This window comes from Chenopodium quinoa, unplaced genomic scaffold (assembly GCF_001683475.1).
Source record: "Chenopodium quinoa cultivar QQ74 unplaced genomic scaffold, ASM168347v1, whole genome shotgun sequence".
Lineage (NCBI taxonomy): Eukaryota > Viridiplantae > Streptophyta > Magnoliopsida > Caryophyllales > Amaranthaceae > Chenopodium > Chenopodium quinoa.
Window position 1 is genome coordinate 3013091 of NW_018742763.1, and position 8239 is coordinate 3021329.

Here is an 8239-nt window from a genome sequence, read left to right on the forward strand (position 1 = left end):
CGTGTGTGCGCGTGTGTGTGTGTGTAAAGCATCGCAGCAACAACACTAGCCTCGCCCAGTGCGTGTGCGTGTGCGTTGGCTAGGCAGCAGGAGCACTAGCAACGCCCAGCGCCTAGCATCCCAGCATCACGCAACACGATATGCTGGCAGGGGGTTATGCAAAAGGGTAGTGCGTGCTGGCCAGCAAGCAGTAGCAGCGATGGGAGCCTCGCCCAACAGCCCAATAGCATGCGTGGCTCGCTAGCAGCACGCATGTGCTGGCTGGTGCGCATTGCGTGCTGGGTAGTGATGCAGTGCAAGCTAGCTGTGCTGGCTGGTGCACGCTAGCATGCTAGCTGGCTGCCAGCCCAGCAGCCATTGCTTGAGGCCAGTTTTGTGAGGGCGTGTGGACCAACCCTTGGGTAAACCCTTGGGGAGCAAGGCAATGGTTCCCCCCACCTACTCTTGGTCCTCACTTAACTCTCTCTCTCCCCTTGATACTTGTTGCATTGGATTGACTTGATTAATTTTTTAATTTAGAGTTAAATAAATTATCAATTTTATTCATTCTCCCACATTGGTTGGGGAATGAAATCCAAGGGTTCATTTCCCTATAAATACCAAGGCTTTGGTATTTGGGAAAGAACACACTTGAGTGGAATATTAAAGGAAACTCCATTGTTGAACATACCTTGAAATTCAGAAAACTCTAAGTTTATATTTTGTCCGGGCCTCGACTAACCTTCGAGGCTTAGGACGATCGGGTCGGGTTCGAGGGTATGATCCCATTGGAGGCCTCGCATTATTGAGGTTGAAGTAAGAGCTCGTTGTAAGAGCGAAGCACGTCGAGGGTATATTTCTTATCCTTACTCTTAATTGTGTTTTAATTATGTTTTGCTTGTATTAGTTGCTTTAATTATGGGAGCGGGTCTTGGGTGGTTTCATTCCACGTAGTGAGGGTCACTACGAAACCCTAAAACGGTATCGGAGCCATGATCCTTTTAATTTTTGCAATTATATATTAATTAAGGTGTTTTAAAGAAGATTTATTTTCTTGTTTTGCTTTGGATTAGAAGCTCGTTTTAATTAATTTTAAAACTCGTATTTTTCTCGTTTTGGCTGTCGAACCCAGAATTTTGCCAAAAAATAGTGTTTTTAGGGTGGAATTGACATTCTGAATCAGATTCATCCCTCTCGAGAACTGTCCAGAAGCTAAATTCGAACCAGAAACCCATTTTTTTGGGGTTTTTTCGTTTTCAACGAAAGTTTTAAATCTTTTAAGCCTTGATTAATTCAAGCATTTCAAGGATAGATTAAATGCATTATTGCATCCCTAATCTACTACCTTTTTTTTTAAATATCCTTAAGCATAATTATGGAGTTGTAATTAGTGCTTGAGTTGATATGCTCCTTTTCACACAAACTTGTTTCTTCACAATTATGCAAATAAGTTGCATCTATGTGTGAATGTTTGATGTGAATGTGTAATTTTAAGTTCCTAAGTATGTTAAAGATCTAATCTTTAAATGTTTAAATAATTGGAACTTTAACCCTAAATTCCATGATTGAACTAAGTTTGGATTTTTTCATTTTTGGTTGATTAAAATCCTTGAAGTTCAAATTCTTGTGAGTAAAAATTGATTAATCTTCATATTGGAAGATGTAATCTTATTATTTTACACAAGTATCAAAGTTTGAAAATTTTATCATTAGATGATTAATTTATTTTTCCAACTCCCATTTGTCAAATCCATTATTAATTTGCATATTGGTTAAATTAATTATGGACATAGCTCTTTTCAATTTTAAGCATAAAGGAAGACCTAAATTATTTCAAAAGAAAATTTTGGATGATTTAGGCTTGTGCACCATTAAAATTGAATTTAATTAAGTTGGACTTATTTCATCTCAATTTTTCCCTAAATTAATTCTAAAATAAATTGATTAATTTTATGTCGCACGTAAATCGGGATTAAAATCCCGAGAAAAATGCACGCAAATCGAGGTAAAACCACAAGCGTCACCAACGCTAGCCGGGCTGCCCAGCATCCAGCATGTAGGCTGCCTATGGTGCGCACAAGGGCTAAGCATCGAAGCGTGTTGCTGTGCGATGCTGTGTGGCGATGGAAGCTTGGGGCTGATGTGCGTAGGGCAGTGGCTGGGAGCCGGCTTGGAGGGGATACTGCTGGGAAGCATGGCAGTAAGCGCCAGCCTAGCGCACCACTTGTTGGCAGGCAACAGCATGCTAGCCAGCATGCGCAGCATGCTAGGCAGGCTGCTGGTGCTAGCAGCGTGGCATGCTACGCTTGGTATGCTGGGCGATGCGTGCTAGCACCACGCACCAAAGCACAGGCCATGGGCTGCCTAGCAGCCATGGTGCGCAACCCGCTAGGCATTGTGTGGGCTATTTTTGCTTAATTTCGAGCTATGTATTTTGCCAAAATTTTGCCGGGTTTAAAATATTTACGTAATTATTTTAATGAGGTTAAACCTCAATTTTTCGGTTTTTGCAAAATTTTGACAAATTATGGGTTAAGCCGACTTAATTAAGCGGATTGATTAAGTATGGATGCGAAATTTAGTGGGAACTTAGTTAATTTCGTGAGCAATTTTGCACCTTAGAAATAATGGATTAAACAACTTTGACTAGTTTTAATTAGACGCGTTAATCGGATTAACCACCTAAGTTAGTTACTAGTTTTACGTGTTAAATTATGCATCTCGTAATGTGCATGGGCCATTCACAAATAGTGAATGGGTGAATGAAAAATTATTTTCAAAACAGGATTTGAGAAAATGGCAACTAGTGGGACCCGACTAGGATAGAAAATACGGACTGCGTTCTGTTATGTATTTTTGTAAATCTAAATACGGTCTACGAACCGTTAAGTATTTTTGTACTTTAGATTAATCTTAGTCGTAGTAGCTAGATATTTTATTTTGGCAAAGATGTCTCAAGACGGCATTTCGATGAAGACGAGCCAAAATGAAGACCCTTGAAGATTTGAAGATTTCAAGGGGTCATGCTAGTTACCAAATTCATCAAATTTATGCTATATATATGAATGTTTAGATGCATGTCTAGGATTTCATATGTTGCGACGATTAGTTACGTTCACTTAAATCAACCAACATAGAAACCCTAGGTCCCTTATAATATTGAGCTAAAATTTTCCGTTCCAAGAACAAAACTTACCGAACTAATGCGCATATGTGATGGGCTATGCCAAAGCGAAGCATCAATACTTCCCTAGGAACGTAAGGTATACTAGGTATACAATTTGTCTTGGTTAAGCTCAACGTTATTAGTAAGGAGTCCTTAGATGTCGTGGCAAAAGAGATAAAATGTCAAGAGTGCATTAGATGCGACATTTTATCAAACCGAGAGTAGCATGGAGCTATTAGCAATTGGATTGCTTACCTTAAGATATTTAATGTTAAGACAAGCCAAAGCATGCTTAACCATTTCTTGATCTTTGGGATCTCAGAATCATTTTATTCTCGCCTAAAAGGGACAATTAATCAATGCGTGGATAAAATGCTCAATAAGATTGTAAATTTGCACGAACGCTTTTAGATTTCAAACTTATTGGTTGTATGAATGGTTTTTCATTTCAAATTCTTTCAATTGTAGAACAATGTCTGGAAGTAACTCAAACAACAACCAATTCTCTTTACGCTCATGTCTCGACAAGGAGAAGTTGAGCGGGCCAATTTTTCTTGATTGGTAAAGAAATTTTCGTATTGTTATCATGCAAGAGCAAAAAGAATACGTCCTTGATGAGGAAATGCCCGACGCTCCAAATGCGTAGGTCACCCAGGCTGCCCTTGACCGATGACAAAGTGCCAATCGGGGTGTCAAATGCATCATGTTGGCCACCATGTCTCTGGACCTTCAAAAGACCTTCTTTGAAAAGGAGACGACTTTAGAGATCATTTCTGAGCTTTAGAATATGTTTCAAGAGCAGGCCCGAACTGAAAGGTTCAAAACCCACAGGCAAATCCTTGAGAGCAAGCTCAAGAAAGGAGAGCCGGTAAGCCCGCATGTTCTTAAAATGATTGGATTAGTTGAGAACATGGAAAGGCTAGATGATGGGTATTCAATCGAGATGACAATTGACATCATTCTCCACTCGCTGCATAAAGGCTATGATCAGTTCAAAATGAACTATAATATGCACAGCATGGAGAAAATTCTCACCGAGCTTCATGGTATGTTGAAGAAAGCCAAGCAAACCCTCAAGGATGAGGGAAATCATGATATGCTCATGGTGAGAAAGGGCAATCCATTCAAGCGGCCGGGAAAGAAGAAGATCTTTAAAGGGAAAAAGAAAAATTTTCCGCCTAAGTCAAACACTGCTAAGGGCAGCAAGGACAAAAAGGTAGCCTCTTCCAAATCCGACTCCGAATGTTTCTACTGTAAGAAGAAGGGACATTGGAAGCGGGACTGCCTCAAATTCAAGGAAGATAAGAAGAACGGCACCGTTGCTTCTTCATCAGGTATCTTTGTTATAGACTTAAACTTTGCTAGCAAAACATCATGGGTATTAGATACTGGATGTGGCTCACACCTTTGTTCCAATGCTCAGGGACTAAGGATAAATAGGAGGCTAGAGAAGGGAGAGGTCGAGCTTTGGGTTGGCAATGGAGCAAGGATGTCCGCCGTCTCCGTTAGAACTCTCAGTTTGTCTTTGCCCTCTCGGCTTATTTTAGAACTTGACAATTGCTATCGTGTTCCTAGAGTTACCAAAAACATTATTTCAATTTCGGCGTTGGACGCCAAGGGTTTTGAATTTCGAATTAAGAACAATAGTTGTTCGTTTTATTTCGATAATGTTTTATATGGTAAAGCATATTTAGAAAATGGTCTTTATGTGCTTTTTCTTGACAAACAAGTTTATAACATTGATGATACCGCCAAAAGGGCTAAGACCATCGAGTCGAATCAAACCTACTTGTGGCATTGTCGTCTTGGCACTATTAACATCAAATGCATCAAGAAACTTCTACAAGAAGGTTTTCTAGACTCATTCAACTTGGAGTCGTTTGAAAATTGCGAAGGATGTCTATTAGGCAAGATGATAAAACAGCCGTTCTCCAAAATGGGAGAAAGGGCTAGTGACTTATTAGGTCTAATACATACAAATGTATGTGGACCAATGAGTACACCCACAAGACAAGGTTACTGATATTTCATCACTTTCACCGACGATTTTAGTAGATATGGCTATGTCTACTTAATGTCGAATAAATCTGAATCCTTTGACAAATTCAATGAATTTCAAAAAGAATTTGAGAATCAACTTGGTAAGAAAATCAAAGCACTTTGATCGGATCGAGGTGGCGAATATTTGAGCCATGAATTCGACGATCACTTGAAAGAAAATGGTATTCTTTCAGAGCTGACACCTCCCGAAACTCCTCAATGGAACGGAGTGTCGGAACGGAGGAATCGAACCTTGTTAGACATGGTTCGATCAAGATGGGTCTTAGTGAACTTCCTATCTCTTTCTAGGGACATGCGCTACAAACCGCGACACTAACACTGAACCGAGCTCCGTCAAAAGCTGTTGAAAAGACTCCATATGAATTATGGACTAAGAAACCTCCTAGGTTGTCTTTTCTTAAGATTTGGGGATGCGAAGCATATGTCAAAAGATTAATTTTCGACAAACTTCACCCCAAATCGGATAAGTGTTTCTTTGTGGGATACCCTAAAGAAACCAAGGGTATTACTTCTATAATAAATCCGAGAACAAAGTATTTGTTGCTCGTGATGGTGTCTTTTTGGAGAAGGAACACCTTTCCAAAGTGACAAGTGGGAGGAAAATCGAACTCGATGAAGTTTGAGAGGACGAGCAACAATGTCAACCTGATAAAACTGACAATCTAAGTGCTTTGGAAGCAGTTGCGAAGATTGGTCAGAATCAAACAGACAATTCAAATGCTCAACCCATTACCCTTCGTAGGTCGCAACGGCCAAGATCTCAACTGGACAGATACCTCGGTATTGTCTTAACCGATGATCAAGACATCTTAGTCATGGATGGCGATGAGCCAGCGACATACAAACAAGATCTGACGAGCCCCGAAATGGCAAGAGGCCATGAAATCCGAGATGGACTCCATGTCTGAAAATCAAGTCTGGGACTTGGTGAATTTGCCCGAGGGTTATACACCCATTGGTTGCAAATGGATCTTCAAATTGAAGACAAACAAGGATCAAAATGTATCGATTTACAAGGCTAGACTGGTGGCGAAAGGTTATAGAAAAATCCACGGGATCAACTATTATGAAACCTTTTCACCGGTTGCAATGCTAAAGTTTGTCTTGATTATCCTAGCGATTGCTGCATATTTCGATTATGAAATATGGCAAATGGATGTCAAAACCGCCTTCCTAAATAGGATTTTGGAAGAAACTGTGTACATGACACAACTAGAAGGTTTTGTTGGTCCCAGCAACGTTGGAAAGGTATGCAAGCTTAAGAAGTCCATTTATGGACTAAAGCAAGCAAGCAAAAGTTGGGATTTGCGATTTGATGAAGCCATCAACAAGTTTGGTTTTATTAAGAATCCAGATGAATCTTGTGTATACAAGAAGGTTAGTGGGAGTGACATCGCATTCCTAGTCCTATATGTCGATGACATACTACTAATTGGAAACAACATAAAATTATTAGAGTCCGTAAAGGGCTGGTTGGGAAAGTGCTTTTCAATGAAGGACTTAGGAGAGGCACAGTACATATTGGGCATCAAGATCTACAGGTATAGATCTAAGAGGATGATTGGATTGAGCCAGAGTACTTATATTGATAAGGTACTGGCACGATTCCACATGGAGAATGCCAAGAGAGGGCATTTACCCATGTCCCATGGTGTAACTCTGACAGGCGGTATTTTAGGTCGTTACTAAGAAACCTCTATCAAATGATATTTGTAGTCCTGAACATGCAACTAAACGAGTATAGAGGCAAGTTAAGGGTCGAACACAGGGAAATGATTAAGCACCGCTATTTATCTCCTAATGTTAATCTAGTTCGATCAAGAAGTATGGTGGGTAAAGTAATGACTAAAGGGGATAGAATAACAATTAAAAAATGCACTAGGGGGAAGGATCAATCATGCTATGAATTCAACGAAGTTAGGCATCGGAAAATAGGTTTACATGTAACCCAAGCAACTCCTACAAGGCAATGTCAAGAATACTCTCTAATCACCTATCGGGATTAAGAGCTATCCTAGCTAGCATACACTTACACTATCGTCATAAGGCATACAAACTAAGGTCATGCAATAATCAATCACCTAATGACTATTCTTAAATCACAGTATCGTCATGATTTAGTTCAAGTCACTCAAGCACAACATGCATATGGCCATAAACATGGAGTGGCCAATAAGTATAAGCACAAGGGAGATTTAATCACAAATATTCCAAATTAACTTAGCCTAACATACATAAAACTCAAAGCATACCTTCACCAAACCCCTAGCAACAAGAAACTACTCGCTATCCATAACTACAACTACAATCATACTAAGCAACATTATAACCAATGAAATAGTAAGAAAGACAAGGTTTTTACCAACTAAACTAACAAAGGTAGAAACTTTAATCATAAAAACAAGAGAAAATAGAGAAATATACCAAAACCTTCGTTGAAATCCAAGTAAAGAACCATACATCTTCCAAGCTCCAAGCTTGACCATATATCAATGTTGCAAAATACTTCTTCAAAAACTAGGAGTAAAACTAATGTTGATGGGCAATGAAATTACACTAAAATTTATCAAGATTCTTCAATACAAAAGTTGCTAAAACAATAACCTAGAAAAATCCCTTAAAAACTCTCCTCCAAGGTTTCTATTCTAAAGTACCCCCTAATGATAGAATGTTGTCCAAAGTTAGCCGTTTTGCCTCTCTTTTGTTGATTGGACTGAATTCGGGATTTGAATCAGCAGCAGATAGGCGCGCCCGCTCCAAAGTGGGTATTTAATGGTTGGTCTAGCTCATCATCGCGTCCGCGCTCAAGGGATGCACGCCCGCACTTTTAGGTGGCGCGCTCGCTCTTCTGGTGGCGTGCCCGCACCATTTGTCTGGTCTAGATTTCTTCCCGTTTTTCCCTTGTTCCTTCCATCTCTGAATCAACGACGTACACCTACAATCATGGTACAGGAAGGCAAAGCGTAGTTCAACGAAAGGGGAGGGGAGTATAGACTACCTAAACCACATGAATACACATTACGCATCACAAAG